This window comes from Orycteropus afer, unplaced genomic scaffold (assembly GCF_000298275.1).
Source record: "Orycteropus afer afer isolate SDZICR_OR568_19922 unplaced genomic scaffold, OryAfe1.0 scaffold00030, whole genome shotgun sequence".
Taxonomy (NCBI): Eukaryota; Metazoa; Chordata; class Mammalia; order Tubulidentata; family Orycteropodidae; genus Orycteropus; species Orycteropus afer.
Window position 1 is genome coordinate 7422846 of NW_006921617.1, and position 15863 is coordinate 7438708.

Genomic DNA, 15863 nt, shown 5'->3' on the forward strand with positions numbered 1-15863 from the left:
CTTCCCTAATAAACCCCATAATCTGTGAGCTCTGTGTGGCCACTGCAGCGAATTATCAAATCCAGGAGAGAGGTGGGGGGGTGCTTTGGGAGGAATGGTTGGAGAAAGGGCTGGAGGGAGGCAGCATGTCTGGCCTGGCAGAAATAGGCCTTGGGCTATTGATGGTGATTCTGTCTTCCTCTTGTGAGATTAGAGGAGGTCATAACATGTGGCCTCCTTCCCCTTTTTGCAGGAACAAAGAAATCAGTAGCACCACACACACAAACAGCAAAATGACAGTAATAAATTCATGACTATCAATAATTATACTGAATGTAAATGGATTAAATGTCCTAGTCAAGAGACAGATAGTTAACAGAATGGATAAGAAAACAGGAACCCTCAATACGTTGTCTACAAAGACACATCTTAGACACAAGACAAAAATAGGCTAAAAATCAAAGGATGAGAACAAGTACATTCTTTTACAGTATATATGAAGCTTTCTCCAGAATACATCATATGTTAGGACACAAAGCAAGACCCAATAAATTTAAAAACATCAAAATACTACAAAGCATCTTCTCAGATTACAGCACTATAAAATAATATCAAGCAAATGAGAATTTAAAAAAAGCAGGAGTGGCAATATTAATTTCTCATAAAATAGACTTTAAGGCAAAAACCAGCATAAGAGACAAAGAAGGATATAATGTAATGATTAATCATTAATTGAACAAAGTGAACATAACCACAATAAATATCTGTGCACCCAATAAAAGAGTCTCAAAATACAAAAATCAAACTTTACAATATTTGAAAAGGGCAAAAGGCAACTCCACAATAATAGTAGGAGACTTTCAATGTATTATTGAATGCAAATATCATGGATGCAAATAACATGAGAAATGAAATAGGTGATGTTACAACAGAACCAACTGAATAGAAGGCATAATAGCAGAATAGTATGAAGAACTGCACTTCACAAATTTGAAAACCAAGAAAAAATAGACAAATTTCTAGAAACACACCACCTACCCAAACTAACACATTCTGAGGTAGAAAGTTTGAACAGCCTCATCACAGAAGAAGAAAATGAGTGGCTCATAAAAATATATATATATATAATGTAATGGTTAATCATATTAATTGAACAAAGAGGACATATCCACAATAAATGTCTATGCACCCAATGATAGAGCCTCAAAATACAAAAATCAAACTTTACAATATTTGAAAAGGGCAATAGGCAATTCCACAAAATAGTAGGAGATTTTCAATACAGCACTTTCAATGAAGGAAACAACAGAAACTAGAAAGAAATTCAACAAAATCACAGAAGAAATAAACAACACAATTAACCAACATGACCCCATAGATATATACAGAATACTACACCCAACAACAGCACAATATACATTCTTTTCCAGTGCACATGAAGCTTTCTCCAGAACACACCATACATTAGGACACAAAGCAAGCTTCAATAAATTTAAGAACATCTAAATACTACAAAGCATCTTCTCAGATTACAACTCTCAAAAAAACTCAAACTCACTGCCGTGGAGTCGGATCTGACTCATAGTGACCCCTCCTTGGGTTTCCAAGGTGATATCACTACAGAAGTAGATTGCCCAGCCTTCACTGGAAATCAACAACAAGAAAAGCAAGGAAAAAATTCAAATGCATGGGAACTGAATAACATTCTGCTCAAAAGCTATAGGACAACAGAAAAAAATTAAATTAAAAAAACATTCATTGAATCAAATGAGAATGAAAACATAACACACCAAAACCTTTAGGACACAGCAAAAACAGTGCTTAAAGGACAATTTATAGCAATAAATACACACATCCAAAAAGAAGAACAAACCAAAATCAAAACCTTAACCCAAGTACTTTAGCACTTCAGCAATTAGGAAAATACCAGGAAAAAAACAAAAACAAAATCAAGAACAAAAATAACTTACAGTCAACAGAAGAAAGGAAATGATAAATATTAAAGCCAAACGCACTGCCATCAAGAGTCAAATCCAACTGATAGTGATCCCTCCTTGGGTTTCTGAGGTGGTATCACTATGGAAGTAGATTGCCCAACCTTCCTTCTGTAGAGTGGCTCGTGGGTGTGAACCTCCAGCCTTCTGATTAGCAGTCAAATGCCTTATTAGAGCTGAAATAAATGAAACAGAAAAACAATAGAAAGAATAAACAAGAATAGAAATTGGTTGTTTGAAAGGAGTAATAAAATATACAAACCACTGGCAAATTTAACCAAGGAAAAGTAAAGGATGCAAATATCATGAATAAGAAATGAAATAGGTAACATTACAACAGAACCAACTGAAATAGAAAGCTTAGTAGCAGAATAGTATGAAGAACTGCACTCCACAAATTTGAAAACAAAGAAGAAATAGACAAATTTCTAGAAACACATTACCTACACAAACTAAACATTCTGAGGTAGAAAATTTGAACAGACTCATCACAGAAGAAGAAAATGAGTGGGTCGTAAAAAAAAAAAAAAAAAAAAAAAAAAACCTCCCAACAACAAAAAAAGTCCTCACTCTGACAACTCACTGGTGAATTCTACCAAACATTCAGAGAAGAGCTGACAATTCTACTCCAAATATTCCAGAACATAGAAAAGAAGGGAATAGTCCTGAATTCACTCTGAGACAAGCAAAACCTTGATACCAAAGCTAGGCAAAGACACCACTAAAAAACAAAATTATTGATCAATATCCCTCATGAATATAGAGGTAAAAATTCTCAACAAAATTCTAGCCAATAGAATCCACCAATACATCAAAATAATAAGACATCCTGAACAAGTGGAATTTATACCAGGTATGTAAGGATGGTTCAACATTAGAAAAATTATTAACATAATCCACCATATAAATAAAATTATTTATTTGTGGAAATTATCAAACATTATCATTAATATCAAACCCAAGTAAAATCTTGCTGAAGATAATTCAAAAATGGTTGCAGCAGTATATTGATAGAGAACTTCCAGAAATGCAAGCTGTATTCAGAAGAAAGATGTTTACTTGTGTTTTATTGACTATGCGAAAGCATTTGTGTGCATCATAACAAATTATGGGTAACGTTGAGAAGAATAAGAATTCCAGAACATTCAATTGTACTTAAGAGGAACCTGTACATAGACCAAGAGGCTGTCATTCGAACAGAACAAGGGGATATTGCATGGTTTAAAATCAGGAAGAGAGTGCATCAGGGTTATATTCTTTCACCATACTTATTCAATCTGTATGATAAGTAAGTAATCTGAGAAAGTGGACAATATGAAGAAGAATGTGGCATCAGAATTGGAGGAAGGCTCATTAACAACCTGTGATATGCAGATGACACAACTCTGCTTGCTGTAAATGAGGATGACTTGAAGGACTTACTGATGAAGATTGAAGACTACACTCTGCAGTATGAATTACATCTCAATATAAAGAAAACAGAAATATTTACCACTGGACCAATAAGCAGCATCACGATGAATGGAGAAAAGATTGAAGTTGTCAAAGACTTCATATTACTTGGTTCTACAATCAATACCAATGCAAGCAGCAGTCAAGACATCAGATGATATATTCCATTGGACAAATCTGCTACAAAAGAAGTGAGAATGGCCAGACTTTGTCTCACCTACTTTGGTCATATCAGAAGGGACCATTCTCTGGAGAAGGATGTCATGCTTGGTAAAGTGGAAGATCAACGAAAAAGGGGAAGGCCCTCAACAAGATGTATTGACACAGTGGCTGCAATCATGGGCTCAGGTATAGCAAGGATCATGAGGCTGGCACAGGATCAGGCAGTATTTCATTCTGATGTACATAGGGTCACTATGAATCAGAGACGACTTAATGGCGCCCAGCAACAACAACAACAACAAGAAGCGTAAAGTTATGAAAACTTCTTAACCATAACCAAACACCTTGAGAGAATGAGTTGCTGGGTCTGGAGGATCAAGACAATAGTCTCAGAGGACATCAAGGTCATTTGGCACAGCACAGTCCACAAAGAATATGTTCTACATCCTATTTAATAAGCAGTGATTGGGGTCTTAAAAGCTTGTGAGTGACCATCAAAGGTACAACCATTGGTCTTAACCTGTTTAGAGTAAAGAAGAGTGAAGAAAACCAAAGATGCATGGAAACAATTAGTTTAAAGGAGTAATGGACCACGTAAACCATTGCCTCCAGGACCCTGAGACCAGACGAACTAAATAGTGCCCAGCTATCACTACTGACCACTCAGAAAGGGATCACCTTAGAAGGTCCTGGATAGAGTGGGAGAAAAATGTGGAACAAAACTCAAAAATCATTTAAAAAAAAAAAAGACCAAGCTAGCTGGTCATATAGAGACTGGTGGAACCCTCTAAACTATGGCCCTCAAGTCTGAGGCTAAAGTCACTGCATTGCTCAACTTTCACCCAAACAATAGACAGGTCTATAAGTTGAACACCAGGGAGGTACACACTCCTAGATCAATCATTCAAAATCAAAAGGGCAGCATTTGGCCAACGAAAAAGTCCAGAACGCAGGAAGGGATAAGAAGGAGGAATGGAAACAGTAAACACAGGAAGAAATGGGATAAGTGATGTTACACTGTAGGGATTGCAATCAGTGGCATGAAACAAAATGTGTTTGAATTGTTGAATGGAAAACTGATTTGCTCTGTAAACCTTTCCCCAAATCATAATCAAAATAATAAAAAACACAGAATTATTGTCCAGCCTAGTTGACATACAACTTAACTACCACAAGTGCTAAAAGAAACCATACCAACTATTGATCTAGAATTCTATATTTAGCTAAATAACCTTCAAATTAAAAGTGAAATAAAGATATTTTCAGATAAACATAAGCTGAGAAAATTCATCAATAGCAGATCTGCTTTGCATGAACTGTTAAAGGATATCTTCAGGCTGAAAGGATATGATACCAGACTTCAGTCCTACATGAGAAAAATTAAAAGTGCTTGAAATAGTAATCATGTGGGTAAACAAAAAAGACAACAATGGGATAAATGAACTCTGGTAGCATAGTGGCTAAAGTACTTGACTGCTAACTAGAAGGCTGGCAGTTCAAACCCACCAGCCACTCCTCGGAAGGAAGGTTGGGCAATCCTACTTCCATAGTGATACTGCCTCAGAAACCCAAGGAGAGGTCGCTATGAGTCGGGGCCGACTTGATGGCACATAACAACAACAACAACTGCTGTAAGAGTTTTACATTATATATGAAATAATATGATAGGAATTCAAGGTATACTCTGATAAATTAGCATTGCATATTGTCATCCAAGGCTACCACTGAAGGAAAAAACAACAAAACAGTAATATTAAAAAAAAAGAGAGAGATAGTTAATAAGATAATACCAAAACAAACAAACAAACCCACTGCCATGGAGTCAATTCCAGCTAACAGTGACCTATAGGGCAGAGTAGAATTGCCCTGTAGGGTTTTCAAGGCTGAAACCTTTACAGAAGCAAATTGCCTCATCTTTCTACCACAGAGTGGCTGGTGGGTTCAAACTGTTGAGCTTTTGGTTAGCAGCCCAAAGCTTTAACCACAACAACACCAGAGGTCCTTAATAAGCCAATAAAAAAAAACAAACTCACTGGCATTGGGTTGATTCTGACTTATAGAAATTCCCATTGGGTTTCCAAGGCTGTAAATCTTTAAGGAAGTAGATTGCCTCATCTTCCTCCCTTGGAGCAGCTGGTGCACCACCAGAGCTCCTTAAAGAAGCCAATAGTAGAGATAAAATAGAATACTAAAGAATAATTAATCCAAAAGAAGGTAGAAAAGGGGAGGAAATAAAAGAGCAGAGAACTACTGGGACAAAAGAAAAAGTGAAAAACAAAGCAAGATAGTAAACTTAAATCTAATCACATTAATAATTACCACTCGAAAGGCAGAGATTATCAGACTCAATGAAAAGAAAGAACTATTCATATACTATTTAATAAAGATGACTTTTCAAACAGAAAGAAACATTTTGGTTAAAAATAGAAAGATTATATATATATATATATATTACATGAATACTTACCATAAGAAAGCTAGAGTGTTTTAATAGGTATTGGACAAAAAGTACAGTTCAAGACAAGACAAAGATAAAAGGTGACATTTCATAATGATAAAAGGGCCATTTTATCAAGGAAAAAAAAAAACCTATATGTGTATCCACCTAATGACAGAGCTCCAAAACACTTTAAGCAAAAACTGTGATATAAGAAAGAACAGACAAAATCACAGTCATATTTGGAAATTTTAAAACCCAGAAAGCTCTGGTGGTGTAGTGGTTAAGGCATTTGGCTGCTACCCAAAAGGTCAGTGGTTCAAATCCACCAGCTTCTCTGAGGAAGAACAATGAGGCAATCTGCTTCCGTAAAGATTTACAGCCTTGGAAACCCAATGGGGGATGCTATGTGTTGGAATCAACTCAATGGCAGTGAGCTTGGTTTTTGGTTTGGAATTGACATACAAAAAATTAGACAAGAAGAAATGAAAAGGGCTGGAAGCAGTAAATACATGGGTTAAAAAAAAGAGACTAACTTTTCCCATTTTTCATTTTTTTAGAAGGATAGAGATAGAGATATCCTAGCAGTAAGAATAGAGAAGATTTAAATGAACTATAGAAAGCTGCCCAGGTGATTCTAATTCTTCCCATTCTTGAACTCATGTTTGAAAACCATTGATTTATACTTTCTCTCCACCTTTTTCAGCAGGAATATAGCAAAACCATCCCCCAGACAAATCACTAGGATTTGTTGTTTTGTTTTTATACAAGGCTGGGGACCAGTTCATTCCTGTTCCAGTCCCTGCTGAGAACTTGCATTTCCATACTAGATCCCAGATGATTCTTATAGATCCCCCAGGTGATTCTAAACTCGGGGGAATGTTGTTAAAATATAGATTCTGATTCAACATATTTGGGGTGGAAATGCAAATTCTCACCAGGGGGTTGAACAGGAATAAACTGGTTTGAAGTCCTGTTTTTTTAATTAATTAATGGATATTTTTAATTAATGGATATTTAAATCCATTATCTTCCTTGTAGGAGTATCTAGACTATACTCTTAGAATTGAAGAAATTTTAAAGATCACATAGTTCAAATGCTCTGTTTTAAAGAAGAGATTTTACTGATCCTTTATAGCATAGTTCAATTGCCACATCTCATTTTAAAGATGAGAAAAAAGTGCCTCAGATAGGATAATTAACTTGAGGAAGATCACACAACCAATAAGTGGTAGAAGCTGAATTTAACCTACACACTCTAATTTAAAAGTCCACTATTCTCACAAGAGACTTGATAAATGCTTACTCAATTTGGGTAGCAGTTGAAGGAAATCAAGATACCATAAGTACCAATGGGGTACTTGCAGAATCTACACTGGTGCTGCCCAATGACAGGGAAATCAAGCACCATGACCCTCACAATCAGTGTCCCTTTGGCCCTTTCTTTAATCTCCAAAGGTAAGAAACTTGCTGGAGAAAATTGCAAGAAAAGACTGTAGGAAGAAGATGGAAGCTTCCTCCAGTTGCCAAATCCTTCGAGAGTTTGGACAGCATTGATCTCAAGACTCCACATGAAGAAGCATAGAATTTAATATGAGGGATGAATGACAGAGTATTCAGACAACTAATAAAAGTTAGCTCTTCCTACCCTACCCAGAGATGGGCTGTGGAGCACTGAGCCATGGCATAGGCTGTAAGACAATACCTGTCCTTTCTCTGTCTTTGCTTCAGCACATGGGAAGGACTGGAGATTCAGAAGAAAAGGAGTTTGAAGTATCTTAGAGCAGACTATTCATCCCTACCTCAACTCCATGATTTCAGGAGAAGAGAATTGAGAAAATTGTACAACTCTCCCATTGGGGTGAAATAGGTGCCTTTTGACTCTAACCAGAAGGCTGGTGGTTCAAACCCACCAGCCACTCCTTGGAAGGAAGACTGGACAATCTACTTCCATAGAGATACCACCTTGGAAACCCAAAGAGGGGTCACTATTGGGATTGACTCAACAACGATGAGTTTGGTTTTAGTAAGTGGAGGACTTAAATATTTAATTGGAGGAGAGATTTGGGACAAGATTAAGCTGAGAATTTAATAACTGAAAATATCTGGAGAGCTGTAGGTTCTTCTTGGATAGTAAGAACTAGAAATGGAGATTTGACATTGTGTTAGGCTGGGTTCTCTATAGAAGCAAAACCACTAAAGCTTATATATAGAGAGAAAGAAATTTATCTTAGGAAAATGGCTTACAGTTATAGAGGCTGGCAAGTCCCAAGTTCCAATCAAATATCAAGCTGGAGACTTTTCCCGACTCATGCAGCTGCAGGGGCTGATGAGCTCAAGATTGCCAGGTAGTATACCAGCTGTTGACTTTGGCATATGACAAATCCAAGATCAACAGGCAGAATGGTGGATTGTTTGCTTATAGACAATTAATTTCAGGTAGCACAACAGGATTCAGATCCACAGAAGGTTCTCTAACTTTCCCAGGATGTCCATATATATATATATTGGAAGCAGGCCATACCCCTAGGGAAAATCCTTTTCAATGGATTGGCTACTCTAAACATATACATCAGATCTCATCATGGGAATAACTACATTACAACTGCTTAAACCACTCAGAATCATGGTTCATCAAGTTGACACACAACACCAACTATTACAGACATCAAGGTCAAGGCAGTGATTGGAGAACAATAAAAGACTGAAGAAGAACTGATATCTTTGAATTATGGTGTTGGTGAAGAATCTTTAATATACCATGGACTGCCAGAAGAATGAACAAACCTGTCTCAAAAGAAGTACAGCCAGAATGCATCTTAGAAACAAGGATGGCGAGACTTCATCTTAAGTACTTTGGACATGTTATCAAAAGGTTCCAATCCCTGGAGAAAGACACTATGCTTGGTAAAGTAGAGGGTCAATGAAAAAGAGGAAGACCCTCAATGAGATGGATCAACACAGTGACTGCAACAATGGATTCAAACAAAGCAACAGTTGTGAGGCCACATTCAGTCTTTAAAAGCAATTCTCTTGGTGCTTTCCTCGTGTACTTGGAGGTAGAACAGGTAAGCACTCTGTCCTCCTCTTACCCGTGGGAAAGGAAGACGAGACCTCTTTATCATGAATACTAAACTCTAGTTGACAACCTCCCTGTCCTCTCATCCATTCATCTAATTATCTTATTCAGATGTGTGAGGAGAAGAGATTGGGAAGGTAACAAGGAAGGCATGGCTCCTTCTTGAGAGGCCCTTAGGAGATATCTGGACAAAATTGTCACTGGATCCCTTTAGAAGGTAAAGATAATCAGTACTTATTTTCCCTAAAGTTTGCAACCTAGTTCTAGGGTGACAGGAAAAGTCCCACTCAAATCCTGTTGCATTAATCAGGCCTAAAGAATAAAAGTTAGCACTTGTAGTATTAGAGAAATATAGGAAGATGCAGAAAAGATTGGACCAAAAAAGGAATAATAAATTCGAGAGAGATTGAGCAGAGTTTTAGAAAACTGTGACAGCAAGACAATAGAAACATGATTGTAAAGGAGCCACATATACGTCATGGAGCCAAAGCACAAGGCAAGACCCAGATAGCCCAGGTAATCCTAGGGTAGACAATAGGGCCAGATTTAGAAAGTCATCTCTGAAGTTCATACATACGCTCAAAGTCCTGGAAAGATTGAGGGCAGCAGACACACAAATGTTCCCTAATGAATCAGAGCAATTCCAGGAATGAGGTCACTGCATTTTATTAGTCATGAACAGGCCCCACTCAAAATTGGCTATAACCTTGCGGGGATCACATTACAAAGGTTAGTTGAACAAAGGCTTTGAAGTCAGACATAATTACATTCCAATTCTGCCTCTACTCTTTAGTTGTTATGTGCTCTTAGGCAAATCACTTGTTCTCTAAGAACTTCAGTATTCTCATCTGTGAAATGGATATAACTCACATGCATAACTGTGATACAAATTCAATAACATGCACATTTCTTCTTAAACAAGTCCTGATATATCATAGACATTCAGTAAATATTATCAAGGTGGTAGCGATCAGGACTTTTAAAGGCTAGGACAAAACATAGGTAGATTTTGAAGGGGAGGCAAAAGGAGAGAAAGGAGCCAGAAAAATGGAGAACTGGCTAGAGGAGGGAGATCGGGGCCTAGGGACAGGAATACCAAAATAAACATTGCAAATGTTTTCTGCTTCATGATTTTGCTTAGAAAAAGTTCTGCTTGCAGAAGAGTGCTTCTTAAATCTTTTGGTGAACACAGCTACATCATTGGGTTGGGACCCGTTATGGAGTGACTGTGTCAGCCAAAAATATGTGTTGAAATCCTGACATTTGTATCTGTAAATGTGACCCTGTTTGGAAAAATGAAGTTTTCATGGCTATGTTAATGAGGTTATGCAAGTGTAGGATGGATCCTAAACCCAATCACTTCTATTCATAAAAAGACCAGGACAGACACAGAGATATACACATGGAAAGACAGATAATATGTAAGGACCTAGCAGAAACCCAAAATTGAGAGAGGAGTTAGCAAAAGGAATCAACACCATCAAGATACTGATTTGAACTTTCGGCCACCAGTACTATGAGAAAATAAATCTCTGCTCTTAAAAGCCACCCTCTGTGGTATTTCTGTTTGGCAGCACTAGAAAACTAAGATGGGACCTTAAGTTGCCATCCAGGATTGACCCAAAGAGATAAAAGTCGTTTTTGCTGGCCAGACTGGATAGACAGCTTCCCCTTCCTATTCATGGGCAGGCCATTAACCAAAGCTAAGCCTTGCTGTGCAGAGTATGCCTCCCCCAAATAAAAAAAAGCCAGTTCCTCCATCAGTCACAGAGAAATAGCAGCCGTTCTCTGCTAGAAAATCCTCCTAGACCATTTGTACTGACCTTGATCAAAGTTTCACTGCTGTGGATTGGGATATTGTGGTACAATGTCTGATGGAAAGAATTTGCTCTGCAGAGAAAACTTCTCAGGGTAGCCACCCAGAGGACACTGATTATAAAGTACTCATGTGACAGAGTTAGCAATCCCAGCATCCAGACGTCAAAAGCTGGTTAATTAAGATTAAGACATATTTGCTTTAGCAAAGTCCAGTCAATCCAAATTGGGTATGTTTTTTTCCCCATTGTTTATTTCTTCAGAAATGTCTCTATCTCTGTAGAGCAGTTACAAGTAGCAGAAGTAGCCAGAATTTCACAATAGTGAAGAACGCCTTTTTCCCCCCAAGAAAAGGGGATATTTTTAGGAGGCATTAAAATGAATCATTGGTGGTTCAGAGGTAGAATTCTTGCCTTCCAAGTAGGAGATCTGGGTTGGGTTTTCAGCCAACGAACCTCATGTACGGCTACCACCTGTCTGTCAGTGGAAGCTTGGGTATCATGATGCCGAACAGGTTATCAGCAGAGCTTCCAGGTTAAGGTAGACTAAGAAGAAACATCTGGGGATCTGCTTCCAAAAATTAGTCATTGAAAATCCTGTGGATCATCGCCAATCACGGGGCTCTCATAGGACTGGGCAGTGTTTCCTTCTCTTTTGTGCATGGAGTCACCATGAGTCAGGGACTGACCTGATGGAAGCTAACACAACAAGTCTTCAAGCTATGCCTGTTAAACAGAACACATAAACCACAATCTCAAATGTTTGTTGTTATGTGCTGTCAAGTCGGACCCGACTCATAGCAACCCCTCCTTGGGTTTCCGAGGTAGTTGTTGTTGTTGTTGTTGTTATGTGCCATCGAGTTGGCCCCGACTCATAGCAACCCCTCCTTGGGTTTCCGAGGCAGTATCACTACGGAAGTAGATGGCCCAACCTTCCTTCTGAGGAGTGGCTGGTGGGTTTGAACCGCCAGCTTTCTGGTTAGCAGTCAAGTGCCTTAGGCACCATGCTACCAGAGCTCCTACAATCTCAAATAGTACAAATAAATAAATAAAGCTAACTGTTTCAATTGGCTGTGGGTGAAATGGAGATAGAATGAAAGCCTAGGGCATTTTGCCATGTCACTTGGGCAATCTGCTTCATCTTGACTCAGAAGGAAAAATCTCTCTACCAGGTCAGTACCAGTGTTGCCGCTGGCATTACCATCTCTCTTTTTTCTTGACTATGACACTAAGGCCCAGAAAACAGAACTGGTACAATCTGCAAATCAAGATGATTTTTTGGGCAGCCATAAACTTCCAGCTGAAAAGATTATTCAAAGAGCTGTGGTAAAGGAGGCAGTAACTGTTTTATCTTTTTCCACAAAATTCTAATGTATTGAAGGAAAAATAAAGAAACCTCAGGTATAAACATTGCTACTTAAGTTCAGTACACAGTGTGTGTGATCCTACCACAACAAAGTTAAAGCTGTTGAGTATGAATAACGATAAAATTCTAAACAGAACTCATGAGAGGAACCAAAATGGTCTGAAAAATGGTTTTTTTAATGGGATTTATTAGCAAGACCATCTTTGGGAATTCTAGTGACATACATATAAGAGTTTTGCAAAGGCAAATTACACTATGTTGGGCATTATTCTACCTCAATTTAAAGGTAAAAGGCAAAAAACCAAAGGTCATCAGCCCCAGAGTATATTAATTTATATCTAATGTAGGGTTTTTTCCACACATGAAGAAGTCCAAAGGGGAGCAAATTATCACTCCCACAAGAAACTTTGGGCAATAATCTTACATAATTTACAACATAAAAGGACATTTCCATGTTCAGGAATTGTGGCTCATCAGCATTGTAAAAATGGACCTGCACAACTCATTTGATGCAAAAGTCATATTAAAATCTTCAGCCAATGGTTCCCAACATTTTCTATTAAAAGTCAGACTCACAATAGGTAATATTTATAGGAACTCTAGTAGAAAGACAAATACGTGAACTTTAGGGGCAAGAGGTCACACGAAAAGGACAAGCTCAATTCTTCGGCACCTGAGGAAGCATCTCTCAGCTACCCTGACAAGCCCCGTGCCAGCTGGTTCTCTATCTAGCCCAGCACAGGCTCAGGGAGGCCCTGAATGATTTCATTATCTCATGCCTTCCAAAGGGAGAAAGAGCCTGCTTTCCTATTTCATGATAATTGGATGAAGAAATGTGGGTGGGAGCACAATTCATTTCAGAGTTTGATGAATTATTTACCAATTAAGGAGATGAGCAGAGGAAGGGGAGGGCTACATAACTTTGATATGAATGTTCCTTTTATTATATTATTTATACACATGAAATTGTTGCTTTTATTAACTATGAGGTTAATCACTTGAATGGGATGCTTTGCATCCTTTACAATCCCATACACAGGCAAATTGGCTAATTTTATGTTAGGAAAATAACCTGGCAATTTTTCTAGTACTTATCTGTGTGGTGCAGTTTAATAACGTTTTATAGTATGAAAAATGAGTAAACTAACTGGGCTGCTGGTGTTGCAAAGCCACTGTGTTTTCATGGTGAGGGAAAAGTGAAGAGTCCACAGGGTTCTTGTAGAAAATGGACTCCAAGCAAATTCATTTCATTTTGCTGCTTTTCAAGTGGCAACATGAATGTGTATGTTATATGGAATCAAAGCACAAACAATGGGGTGAAAAAGTCATTAGAGACCCAGCCCACCTCTCCCTATCTAGTTACTTGGGGCACATCATGTGTCCTCTGGGTCATAATTTCATTTGTGAAATAAGGATAACCCATTCATATATTCAAATATATTATAAGACATTTTGTGTACTCTCGTTAGAGACGGTACTCAGATTGTTAACAAAGAAAAATACTAAAAACATTCTGCTCCTCTGGAAACTTTCATTCCAGCGGGAAGATCAACGAAACAAGTGAAAAATAAATAAATTAAACACTTGCAGGTTGTGATCATTACTCTTTAGGGAATAAAGGGAAATGTTTGGAAAATAACAGGCAAGATCTATTCTCAGTAGGGGGGTCTGAAGAGATCTCTCTGAAGAGTGATAGTTAAGCTGAAAGCTATGAGACAAGGAGAAATAAACAATTTTTAGCACCAACTTAAGAGTATTATAGGCAGAATAGAATAGCAAGAGTAAAATGCCTTGATGCTTGAGAGACTTGTTTTCTTGGTTTATTTGGATATTCTCGACATCTTATACCTTTTAAGGTAGTTTGCACAACCAGGGGCTTAGCCTTGGCTCTGAGGATGTGTTCTCATGGAGCCTATCTTGTTCGTCCTGGGCCATATGCTACATAAAGCTCAACCTCAAAGACCTTCATGATCACTCTGAAAAGTTTTCAGTTTGATATTATAGAGCACACTCTATTTTCAATCACATGTTAGTTTGCTTATTGATCATTTAAAAATAGTTTTACATTTAACTTGAGTGTGCAGATAGAGTAGGAGGCCGACAGGATGTGGGACTGAGAAAAGCAACGGGCTGGGAGGGCAGATGAATAAGGCTGCCCAACGGGCAAAGTCCAAGAGAGAGTCAGGGCTGTGAGGGCTCAGCAACTGACCCTGACTCTGGGGATGTTAGTGTGTAGCCAAAGGACAAAGAACCCATGAAGAGGCAGAATGAGGGGCAGCAAGAAACCCTGATTCCCTGTTATGGAAATGGTATCAGGAAGGGAGAGGTTGGTGCAGTGAGGCAGGGCTGAAGGTCAAGTCTTAGATGGACTCTTAACCATTTGAGATTCACTTCTATGGGCAAAGGGAAATCACTAAAGATATTTTTAGCTGGTGGGTGATTTGATAAAAGTGTTTTTTAAAGAAAGATAAATCAGAGGCAATGTTGAGGATGGGCTGGAGGGAAGAGAAACCTCTAGAAGGGCATCAGTTATGAGGCTGTTAATATGATCCACACAATCAAACCTTTCAAACCGGTTTCTAACTACAGTCCCCCAAATCAGCCTCAACAAATGACCTTCACCCCCACGTGCTGTAGCCTTGATTTTCTCCAGAGGAAAATGTTCCTTTTGCTGAGCACTAGGAAAGTGAAATGATGATTATGAGCCACTTCTTTCTAGAACTGAAAGATCAGAGACCCAACCTTAGGCTTTTGTTATTGCTACCAAATTCAATTCAGTCCTGCCTAAGAAGAGGACTATTCCTCATATTTATGTATTAAGCTGCAGGAATGCACCAGGCCTAGTGCTGTACTAGGCCTGGGACATATAAAGAAAACCATCAAATCCTTACCTCAGGATGCTCAGAAGGTAACTGTGAACACCAACAAACATGCTAGACTATTAAAGAGAACTAGAGGGTTGAACAGCATGGGCTGCCTGGTCCCACCCACACTATTAGATACATGACTCCGTGAAGAAAGGGGCTATGCCTGAGGGGAACCATGTCCATACTGTGTCTAGGAGACAAGAAAGAAGAAAAACTATAAGATATCCTGGGCAAATAGAAGAAGTAATCTTCAAGAATAAGGACACTGCTAAGTGGAAAGGTTATGCAAGGGAAACGAAATCCTAATGTAACACAGAAAACTCTAGTTGGAGAAAGAGACAAAGAGTGAGGGTGTTGTCAAGGAAAAGCTTTCTGGGTTAAAAGAAAGCAAGATGCATACTTTTTAATCATCTGCTTTGTGCTGGCTGCTCAACAGATCATATCTCAGTTAATCTTCTATGCAATGCCATGAAATAAATCATATTACTATCCCCATTTTACAGATAAAGAAACCTGAGAGGTTCCGGCAAGATGGCGGACTAGGCAGAAGGATTGCACAGACCCTCTTCAACAAAGAAAAGGGAAACCAATTAACACAGACACAGAAGATAATCTTGGACCCCTGAGCCTTGAACGAAAGGATGCAGAATTGGACTAAACCCCAACTAGCAGAAGAATTTGCGTGAAAATACCAAAAAAAGGAGACCTATGGA